The sequence below is a fragment of the Macaca mulatta genome, chromosome 7, assembly GCF_049350105.2.
Source record: "Macaca mulatta isolate MMU2019108-1 chromosome 7, T2T-MMU8v2.0, whole genome shotgun sequence".
Lineage (NCBI taxonomy): Eukaryota > Metazoa > Chordata > Mammalia > Primates > Cercopithecidae > Macaca > Macaca mulatta.
The window spans coordinates 19,628,328-19,640,434 of NC_133412.1; the positions used below are offsets into that span (position 1 = coordinate 19,628,328).

Consider the following 12,107-nt stretch of genomic DNA (forward strand, 5'->3'; position numbering starts at 1 on the left):
CACATAAAATAACTGGTTTCTTCTTCCTTGGAATTGCAATTTATTACCACCTGGTCTTAAAAGGAGAAACGTTTACCCAGAGATCTCTGGGTAAGCTTCTATGATCTGCGAACCCCTCAAAACGAATAGCTGGTTTTGTATGTTTATGCATTTTCCTTTGGAGCCACAGTTCTCAAATGGTTAAAATACCCTACAACCAAGAAAAGGCTAACATAGTTCAAAAATTATATTCCATGAAAAAAATCCACGTCAAACAAAGAAGACTAAACAATTCTCCAGATTATCTATTTACTAGGTTATCTTAGTAAAACATAAGAACATAAATGCCTTCCTAATCATACCTTGATTTATCCCCACCTACTAGTCTCTGATGAGACTCAGGACCAATTTGTGAGAAAACTTTACAGTTTCAAAGTTATGGGTAATACATGTCTGATTAGCCATAATTACAGAACTTTTCCTGAACTTACTCATCAGCCTATAAAACGCTGGTGTAATAACCTGCTCTATTAATCATATATGTCTATAAACCACCTTTTACAAATTCCAAAATAAATTGATCAATTCTCATATTCCAGAATTTGAGAAAGTTTACATTTAACTCTGGAATGCAGAGATTCTGACCCTGTAAAAAATAACATTTATATGCCAGATAACTCTGTTAAGCATCTGACATTACTTTTTTTTTTTTTTGAGGCAGAGTCTCGCTCCATTGCCCAGGCTGGAGTACAGCAATGCGATCTTGGCTCACTGTGACCTCCACCTCCCAGGTTCTAGAATTCTCCTGCCTCAGCCTCGCAAGTAGCTGGGATTACAGGCGCATGACACCACACCAGGCTAATTTAATTTTTTTTTTTTTTTTGTATTTTTGGTAGACACGGGGTTTCGCCATGTTGGCCAGCCTGGTCTCGAACTCTTGACCTCAGGTGATCCACCACCTTGCCCTCCCTAAGTGCTGGGATTAAGGTGTGAGCCACTGTGCCCGGCCCATTTATTACATTTTTAAATCCTCAAAGCAGCCCTATCAGATAGGTATTATTATTAACTCCTTTGTAAACTAAATTTTACATAAAATTCACAATTTTAATGTGTATAAATCAGTGATATGTGGTAGAAGCACAATGATGTGCAAATATCACCTCTATCTAGTTCTAAAACATTTTCATCAACCGAAAAGGAGACCCTGTATTCATTAAGCAGGTAGCTCCCCATTTCTTCCTCCTCTCACTTATTTACCTCCTGTCTCCATGGAGTCATCTATTACGGTCATTTCATATAAATGTGTCCGGCTTCTCTCACTTAACATGTTTTCAGGGTTCATCTATATTGTTGTATGTATCAGTACGTCATTCTTTTTTTTTTTTTTTTTTTTTTTTTTTGAGTTGAAGGAATTGGCAAATGTTTATTTTGTTGATCATGGTTGTTTTCTAAGTACTGAGACCCAAGTTGTTGCTGTTGTTTTTATTATAGTTTAAATTCTAGGGTACGTGTGCACAAAGTGCAGGTTTGTTACATATGTATACATGTACCATGTTGGTTTGCTGCACCCATTGACTCATCATTTATATTAGTTATTTCTCCTAATGCAATCCCTCCCCCATTCCCCCACCCGACGACAGGCCCCAGTGTGTGATGTTCCCCGCCCTGTGTCCAAGTATTCTCACTGTTCAGTTCCCACCTATGAATGACAACATGCGGTATCTGGTTTTCTGTCCTTGTGATAGTTTGCTCAGAATGATGGTTTCCAGCTTCATCCATGTCCCTACAAAGGACACAAGCTCATCCTTTTTTATGGCTGCATAGTATTCCATGATGTATATGTGCCACATTTTCTTAATCCAGTCTCTCATTGATGGACATTTGGGTTGGTTCCTAGTCTTCGCTATTGTGAATAGTGTCGCAATAAACATAAGTGTGCATGTGTCTTTATAGCAGCATGATTTATAATTCTTTGGGTATATACCCAGTAATGGGATGGCTGGGTCAAATGGTATTTCTAGCTCTAGATCCTTGAGGAATCGCCACATTGTCTTCCACAATGGTTGAACTAGTTTACACTACCACCAACAGTGTAAAAGTGTTCCTATTTCTCCACTTCCTCTCCAGCATCTGTTGTTTCCTGACTTTTCAATGATCACCATTCTAACTGGTGTGAGATGGTATTACACTGTGGTTTTGATTTGCATTTCTCTGATGACCAGTGATGATGAGCATTTTTTCATGTGTCTGTTGGCTGCATAAATGTCTTCTTTTGAAAAGTGTCTGTTCATATCCTTTGCCCACTTTTTGATGGGGTTGATTTTTTCGTGTAAATTTGAGTTCTTTGTAGATTCTGGATATTAGCCCTTGGTCAGATGGGTAGATTGCAAAAATTTTCTCCTATTCTGCAGGTTGCCTGTTCACTCTGATGGCAGTTTCTTTTGTTGTGCAGAAGCTCGTTAGTTTAATTAGATCAGATTTATCTATTTTGGCTTTTGTTGCCATTGCTTTTGGTGTTTTAGTTATGAAGTCCTTGCCCATGCCTCTGTCCTGAATGGTATTGCCTAGGTTTTCTTCTAGGGTTTTTATGGTTTTAGGTCACACATTTAAGTCTTTAATCCATCTTTAATTAATTTTTGTATAAGGTGTAAGGAAGGGATCCAGTTTCAGCTTTCTACATATGGATAGCCAGTTTTCCCAGCACCATTTATTATATAGGGAATCCTTTCCCCATTTCTTGTTTTTGTCAGGTTTGTCAAAGATCAGATGGTTGTAGATGTATGGTGTTATTTCTGTGCCCTCTGTTCTGTTCAATTGGTTTATATGTCTGTTTTGGTACCAGCACCATGCTGTTTGGTTACTGCAGCCTTGTAGTATAGTTTGAAGTCAGGCAGCGTGATGCCTCCAGCTTTGTTCTTTATGTTTAGGATTGTCTTGGCAATGTGGGCTCTTTTTTGGTTCCATATGAACTTTAAAGTATTTTTCCAATTCTGTGAAGAAAGTCATTGGTAGCTTGATGGGGATGGCATTGAATCTGTAAATTACCTTGGGCAGTATGGCCATTTTCACGATATTGATCTTGAGATTCATTTTGTTATTTACCCAGCAGTCATTCAGAAGCAGGTTGTTCAGTTTCCATATAGTTGCGCAGTTTTGAGTGGGTTTCTTAATCCTGAGTTCTAATTTGATTGCACTGTGGTCTGAGAGACTGTTGTGACTTCTGTTCTTTTACATTTGTCGATGAGTGCTTTCCTTCCAACTCTGTGGTCAATTTTGGAATAAGTGTGATGTGGTGCTGAGTAGAATGTACATTCTGTTTATTTGGGGTGGAGAGTTCTGTAGATGTCTATTAGGTCTGCTTGGTGCAGAGCTGAGTTCAAGTCCTGGATATCCTTGATAACTTTGTCCCGTTGATCTGACAGTGGGGTGTTAAAGTCTCCCATTATTATTGTGTGGGAGTCTAAGTCTCTTTCTAGGTCTCTAAGGACTTGCTTTATTAATCTGGGTGTTCCTGTATCAGGTACATATATATTTAGGATAGTTAGCTCTTCTTGTTGAATTGACCCCTTTACCGTTATGTAGTGGCCTTGTCTCTTTTGATCTTTGTTGGTTTAAAGTCTGTTTTATCAGAGACTAGGATTGCAACCTCTGCTTTTTTTTTTTTTTTTTTTTTTGCTTTCCCTTTGCTTGGTAGATCTTCCTCCATCCCTTTATTTTGAACCTATGTCTATCTCTGCACGTGAGATGGGTCTACTGAATACAGCACACTGATGGGTCCTGACTCTTTACCCAATTTGCCAGTCTTGTCTTTTTAATTGGGGCATTGAGCCCGTCTACATTTAAGGTTAATATTGTTATGTGTGAATTTGATTCTGTCATTATGATACTAGCTGCTTATTTTGCCCATTAGTTAATGTAGTTTCTTCCTAGCATTGATGGTCTTTACAATTTGGCATGTTTTTGCAGTGGCTGGTACCAGTTGTTCCTTTCCACGTTTAGTGCTTCCTTCAGGGGCTCTTGTAAGGCAGGCCTGGTGGTGACAAAATCTCTCAGCATTTGCTTGCCTGTAAAGGGTTTTATTTCTCCTTTGCTTATGAAGCTTAGTTTGGCTGGATATGAAATTCTGGGTTGAAAATTCTTTAAGAATGTTGAATATTGGCCCCCACTCTCTTCTGGCTTGTAGAGTTTCTGCCGAGAGATCCGCTGTTTGTCTGATGGCCTTCCCTTTGTGGGCAACCCGACCTTTCTGTCTGGCTGCCCTTAACAGTTAATTTTTTTCTTTCATTTCAATCTTGGTGAATCTGACAATTATGTGTCTTTGGGTTACTCTTCTCAAGGAGTATCTTTGTGGCATTCTCTGTATTTCCTGAATCTGAATGTTGGCCTGCCTTGCTAGGTTGGGGAAGTTCTCCTAGATAATATCCTGAAGAGTGTTTTCCAACTTGGTTCCATTCTCCCCGTCACTTTCAGGTACACCAATCAGATGGAGATTTGCTCTTTTTTCACACAGTCCCATACTTCTTGGAGGCTTTGTTCATTTCTTTTTACTCTTTTTTCTCTAAAGTTCTCTTCTTCCTTCATTTCATTCATTTGATTTTCAATCACTGATACCCTTTCTTCCAGTTGATCAAATTGGCTAATGAAGCTTGTGCATGTGTCACGTAGTTCTCGTGCCATGGTTTTCAGCTCCATCAGGTCATTTAAGGTCTTCTCTACACTGTTTATTCTAGTCATTCGTCTAATCTTTTTTCAAGGTTTTTAGCTTCCTTGCAATGGGATCGAACATCCTTCTTTAGCTTGGAGAGGTTTGTTATTACTGACCTTCTGAAGCCTACTTCTGTCAACTCGTCAAATTCATTCTTTGTCCAGCTTTGTTCCGTTGCTGGCGAGGAGCTGCGAGTCTTTGGAGAAGAGGTGCTCTGGTTTTGAGAATTTTCAGCTTTTCTGCTCTGGTTTCTCCCCATCTTTCTGGTTTTATCTACCTTTGATCTTTGATGTTGGTGACCTACAGATGGGGTTTTGGTGTGGATGTCCTTTTTGTTGATGTTGATACTATTCCTTTCTGTTTGTTAGTTTTCCTTCTAAGAGTCAGGTCCCTCAGCTGCAGGTCTGTTGGAGTTTGCTGGAGGTCCACTCCACACCGTTTGCCTGGTTATCACCAGCGGAGGCTGCAGAACAGTAAATGTTGCTGCCTGATCCTTCCTCTGGAAGCTTCGTCTCAGAGGAGCACCTGGCTGTATGAAGCATCAGCTGGCCCCTATTGGGATGTGTCTCCCAGTCAGGCAACACGGGGGTCAGGGACCCACTTCAGGAAGCAGTCTGTCCATTCTCAGAGCTCAAACACTGTGCTGGGAGAACCACTGCTCTCTTCAGAGCTGTCAGACAGGGATGTTTAAATCTTCAGAAGTTTCTGCTGCCTTTTGTTCAGCTATGCCCTGCCCCCAGAGCTGGAGTCTACAGAGGCAGGCAGGCCTCGCTGAGCTGTGGTGGGCTCCACCCAATGTGAACTTCCTGGCCGCTTTACCTACTCAAGCCTCAGCAATGGCGACGCCCCTTCCCCAGCCGGGCTGCCACTTCACAGTTCTATTTGGGACTGCTGCGCTAGCAGTGAGCAAGGCTCCGTGGGTGTGGGACCCGCTGAGCCAGGTGCTGTATATAATCTCCTGGTGTGCCCTTTGCTAAGACCATTGGAAAAGTGCAGTATTAAGGCGGAAGTGTCCCAATTTTCCTGGTACAGTCTATCACGGCTTCCCTTGGCTAGGAAAGGGATATCCCTGACCCCTTGCACTTCCCGGGTGAGGCGATGCCCCGCCCTGCTTTGGCTTGCCCTCCGTGGGCTGCACCCACTATCCAACCAGTCCCAGTGAGATGAACCAGGTATCTCAGGTGGAAATGCAGAAATCACCCATCTTCTGTGTCAATCACGCTGGGAGCTGCAGACAGAGCTGTTCCTATTCGGCCATCTTGGAATCCAGCTCTCATTCATTTTTATAGATGAATGATATTCCATTTTATGGACATAAAACATTTTACTTTTTCATTCCTGGTTGTAGTTTGAGATCTGTGAGCTTCTCAATTTTTCTGAAATTCATAATTTCATCAAATTTAGGAAGTTGCTGGGCATTATTCCTTCAAATATTCTTTCCATACCTTTCTCTCTCTCTTCTCCCTCTGATGAATTCCTACTATGTGGATGTTGATACACTTAAGGGTGTCCCATAGGTCTCTCAGGCTCATCTTCATTCTTTTTATCATTTTTATCTCTATGTTCTCCTGATTTCCTTTAGGTTCTTCATCCATGGTTTTTTTTTATTTTTAGCTCTTTGAGCATATTTAAGACAGTTCATTTAAAATCTTTGGTCTGGGGAGTCTAATGCTGAGGCTTCCTCTTCGAAGCATGTATACTTTTTTAATCCTGTAAATATGCCATACTTTGTTTATATGGATGCCTCATAATTTTCCACTGAAAACTAAATGTTATAAAGTGACAACTCTGGAAACCACAATCTGCCCCCTCCTTGGGGTTTGTTAGCTGGTAATAATATGGGTTGTCTCTTTTACTTAGTAACTTTTCTAAACCATTTTTTAAAAGTCTGCATTCTTAGACCTATGTGGCTACTGGAATCTATATTCCTTTAGCTTAGCGGTCAGCTAGTGTTTTGACAAAGATTTCTTAAACACCAGGAGCCAAAGACAAAAAAGAACAGAATATTCTCCCAGTCTTTGCACCCTGGGGCAATCCTTCAATGCTTAGCTGGGCCAATTAAAGCTGTTCCTTAGTCTTCACTTTTTGCTTGTACAGAGCCTGAAGGTTAGCCAGAATGAAAGCTTAAGGTCATCTAAGGTCTTTTCTGATCATATGTCCAGTCGTGAGAATATACATGGCTTTCTTCATACCTCAATATACACAGAAGCTTTAAAAAGCCTTGTTCTTCCACAAATCTCCTTTCTGGACCCTTTCCTTCTCATGCTTGACAGTCTCTCTATTGCTTATCCCCACTGTTATCCCCTTCCCTATGTACACAATACTTCTGCCTTCAAATGCTTTTGGCAAACACAACCCAGGAAGCCACTCCAGCCCTGGGAACACTCTAAATTGGGGAAAACAGAGGCAAGTCCTTGCACGGGTCCTTCAGGGAGCCTCCAGACAGGTGAAAACACACAATGGCAAGTCTTTAAGAAAAAGGTCTGTATTAGTTCCCCTGGCACTAGTGACTTGCACCATGACTGTGGGTTGCCATCTTCCTGCCTCTGAACTGGGAAGGAGGGTATGGTAAACAAATTACAATATCACAGAACTTTCTTAATGTAATGTAGCAGCTTCTTTGTTGAACTTTTTCCTTATTTAAGTTTTGGCTCGATTTCAAAGTTCTGTGAAAGTTGCATGTGACAGTTTTCATCAGTTTACTAGTTGCTTTTGTGGAAGCATGGAGACCTGGACTTCGCTACTCAACAATTCTTGGTAATATCATTCTTATTAGCTCCATTTTATTATGTAAGAAACTGAAGCACAATAACATTTCCAAGGGAAATATTAAGTTATGAAGTTGGGATTTCAAAATCTAGGACACCTGACCCCAGAGCCTGGGCTCTTAACTACCATCTCAACTATTAATTATTTTGTTCTCCATAACAGAACTATTTTTTTCTTTATTTCCCTTTTTCACAGTCTACCGCTAGCTTGTGAACAGAATTATTTTTAAAGCACTGTCTTCATGGTATGATCTCAAAATTGTAAGTGCCCTTCAACAGAACTTTTTAACCCCATGAGTAAGGTAATTAAAGCTACAAGAGACAATCCATTATTGATGCTGTCAGACAGACAGACTACAAGAGTAGTTTTGTTGCCAGAACATGCTATTTTTGATTAAGCACTGCGTTGTCAAAATTGCAATGGTTACAAAACTAAACATACTCTTACCATACAATCTAGCAATCATGCTCCTTGATAGTTACCCAGATGAGTTGAAAACTTACATCCACATAAAACCCTGGACACAAATGTTTACAACAGCTTTATCTATAATTGTTATAATTTGAAAGCAATCAAGATGTCCTTCAATAGATGAATGGATAAACTGTGATATATCCAAACAATGGAATATGATTCAGCACTAAAAGGAAATGAACTATCAAGCCACCAGAAGACATGGAGGAACCTTAAATGCATATTACTAAGTGAACGAAGCCAATCTAAAAAGGTCACATATTTGTACAACTCCAACTAGATGACATTCTGGAAAAGGCAAAACTATGAAGACAGTAAAAAGATCAGTGATTGCCAGTTCAAGGCGAAAGGAGAGACGAACAGGCAGAGCCCAGAGGATTTTTAGGCAATGAACCTATTCTGTATACTACTACAAAGGTGAAGATGTCTTTACACATTTATCAAAATTCATACAATGTACAATGCAGAGTGAACCTTAATGTAAACTACAGACTTTGGTTGATAATGACATGTCAACATGGTTCATCAATTATAACTGTGTGCCACAGTGGCGCAGTATGTTGATGACGGGGAAGGCTAAGTGTACAGGTATAGACAGGGCATGTGGGACCACTCCTTTTTTTTTTTTTTTGAGACAGAGTGTTGCTTTATTGCTTAGACTAGAGTACAGTGGCATGATCATGGCTCACTGCAGCCTTGAACTCCTGGGCTTAAGTGACCCTCCCACTTCAGCCTCCCTTGTAGCTGTGACTATAGGCATGCACAACCATGCTGGGTAATTTGGGTTTTGTTTGTTTTTAAGACGGAGTTTTGCTCTTGTCGCCCAGGCTGGAGTGCAATGGTGCGATCTTGGCTCACCACAAACTCCGCCTCCCAGGTTCAAGTTATTCTCCTGCCTCAGCCTCCCAAGTAGCTGAGATTACAGGCATACGCCACCACGCCCAGCTAATTTTATATTTTTAGTAGAGACGGGTTTCTCCATGTTGGTCAGATCGGTCTCAAACTCCCGACCTCAGGTGATCTGTCTGCCTGGGCCTCCCAAAGTGCTGGGATTACAGACATGAGCCACTGTACCCAGCCAACTTTTGCTTTTTGTAGAGATAGGGTCTCAATGTTTTCCAGGCTGCTCTTGAACTCCTGTGTTCAAGTGATCCTCCCACCTTGGCCTCCCAAAGGGTGTAAGCCACTGCACTGGCCTCTCTGTACCTTTTATTCAATTCTGTTGTGAACCTAAAACTGCTCTAAACAATAAACTCTATTAATTTTTTTTAAATTGTAATGTTAAATGTATCACATTATTGCTTAAATCCAAAACAACTGAGTTAATCAAAATATTAAAGTGTTCTCTTTTATCATTCTTTCCTTAGAAGAAGGGACATGCAGAGGACCTTTCTTCCATAAACATATAGGTTTTTTTTTTCTTTAGATGGAGTCTTGGTCTGTTGCCCAGGCTGGAGTGCAGTGGAACGATCTCGGCTCAATGTAATCTCCGCCTCCTGGGTTTAGGCAATTCTCCCACCTCAGCCTCCCACATAGCTGGGATTACAGGCGTGCGCCACCACGCCTAGTTAATTTTCCTTTTTTTTTTTTTTGTATTTTTAGTAGAGATGCAGTTTCACCACGTTGGCCAGGCTGACCTTGAACTCCTGACATCAGGTGATCCACCCACCTTGGCCTCCCAAAGTGCTGGGATCACAGGTGTCAGCCACTACACCCGGCCCATAAACATATATATTTAATCAGAGCTTTAATGAAATAGGATGGAGGTACTGAATTTGTGAGTATCCTTTTTGTTTTTTTGAGACAGAGTCTCATTTTATCACTCAGGCTGGAGTGCAGTGGTGCAATCATAGATCACTACAACCTGTGCCTTTTGGGCTCAAGTGATTCTCAGGCCTCAAGCACTCAAGTAGCTAGGATTACAGATGTACCCCACCACACCAAGCTAATTTTTGCATTTTTAGTAGAGACAGGGTTTTGCCATGTTGACAGGACTGGTCTCAAACCCTGGCTTTAAGTGATCCACCCACTTTGGGCCTCAAAAATGCGGAGATTACCATTGAACCCAGCCTGTGAATATCCTTTAAATAGGATTATAAGGTATTTGCCTTGGACCAAATTTTCAGGAAGAAAGATCAAAAGATAGTTAATTCTTTCATTTCTTTTGACTATATTTTGACTAAGTATTCCTAAATATTACTTGTGGTATTCAACAGGGTCACCTTTCAGCCAGTTCTAATCACTGTAACAAGACTGAAGCCTTGAATAGAACTCAAAGTATGCTGTGCGCAGAAGACAAATGAAGAAAGCACAAGAGCCAATATCCATATAAATGAATGTTCACCTTCAACAATAATTTTTTTGTTGTTGTTTTTGTTTTTGAGACAAGGTATGGCTCTATTGCCTAGAGTGAAGTGGTGTGATCTTGGCTCACTGCAATCTCTGCCTCCCAGGCTCAAGCCATCCTCCCACATCAGTCACCCAAGTAGCTGGGACTACAGGCGCACGTGCCATCTTCTGGCTAATTTTTCCATCATTTTTTGTAGAGACAAGGTTTCACCATATTGCCCAGGCTGGTCTTAAACTCATGAGCTCAAGTGATCCGCCTGCTGTGGCCTTCCAACGTGCTGGGGTTATAGGCGTGAGCCACAGCGCCTGGCTTAACAATAATTTTTTAAATATAATTTACAACAACAAATTATTGCTTAACTAGACAAACTGCATAAAATCTATTTTAAATGACAGCCATTGTTTTTGTGAGGAAAGATGGAAACTCACTGCTATGGTTTAGGTATCTGTCCTCCCAAATTTCGTATTGAAATTTGATCCCCAGTGTTGGAGGTGAAATCTAGAGAGAGGTGTTTGGGTCACGGAGCCAATCCCTAACGAATGGCTTGGTGCCACTGTCCTTTCAGTAATGACTTCTCCCTCTATTGCTTCCTTGATTATTAAAAAAGAGTCCACTACGTCCTCTCCTCCTCCTCCCTCTTTCCTTCTTCCTCCCTTGCCATGTGATCTGCACACACAGACTCCCCTTCACCTCCCACCATGAGTGGAAGCAGCCTCAAGCCCTCACTAGAAACAGATGCCGGCCCCATGCTTCTTTCATAGCCCACAGAACAGTGAGCCAAATAAACCTCTTTTTTTTAATAAATTACCCAGCTCCAGGTGTCCTTACATAGCAACATAAACAAACTAAGACACTCTCACTTTCTTGGGGCCATAAATTGCTACAAAAAAGAGGTTTAAACTGTGCATACATGTGGATCTAGCAATTCTACCTCCAGGAATTTAGCCTAAAGATTATAAATGTACACAGAGATACAGCTACACATTATGAACATGACCTTATCCATAATAGGGAAAATTTGGGAACAACCCAAATATTCATCAATTGGGAGTTAATTATTAAAATCATAATAAAATGGAACAATAAGCAGCCATGAAAAGGTGAAGTAGTATTCAATGTACCAATTTGGTAGTAAAAATAAAAAATTATACAACGGTGTCTAATATGATCTTATTTTGGTTAATATGCATGTGCTCTGTGTAATCACACCAAACGCAAACTATTAGAACATAAAATTACAAAGGATTTTTACTTTTAAGTTATAGAATTAAAAACTTATCCCAATATACAATTCTTCAGAGATCAGAAAATAAAGACTTAAAAGCAAATGTAGTTAAAATATTAATCACAACACTGCATAAAATTCCAAGATAATGAAACTCATAAATGTTCAAGAATAGAGAATTGAACAAATTGCAATGTACTCATACAATAAGACACTACACAAGCATTTAAGTAACAATGTAATACAATATTTACCAAACTGAAGAGATGTCCATGTTATATTGCTAAGCTATAAAAAAAGTCATATAATACATACTATAAGATCCCCTTTTTAAAATAAATATCAACATGCCCATATACAAAAGACTAGGAAAATAAATACATCACTGCATGGTATTATAGATTACTACTTTCTTCTTTTCATTCATTTCGTCTCCATTTTCACAGTGAATATATGCCTATTAGTAAGAGAAAATCCAATGAATATCTTTTTTCTTTTTTTTTTTTTTTGAGATGGAATCTCACTGGTCACCCAGACTGGAGTGCAGTAGCGTGATCTCAGCTCACAGCAACCTCCACCTCCCACGTTCAAGTGATTCTCCTGCC

General features: G+C 40.2%; 1 protein-coding gene across 6 annotated transcripts in view; it reads right to left on the reverse strand.

Annotated features, from left to right (window-relative positions):
* TMEM87A (transmembrane protein 87A) overlaps window positions 1-12,107 on the reverse strand; it is a 63,930-nt gene that overhangs the window by 36,663 nt on the left and 15,160 nt on the right.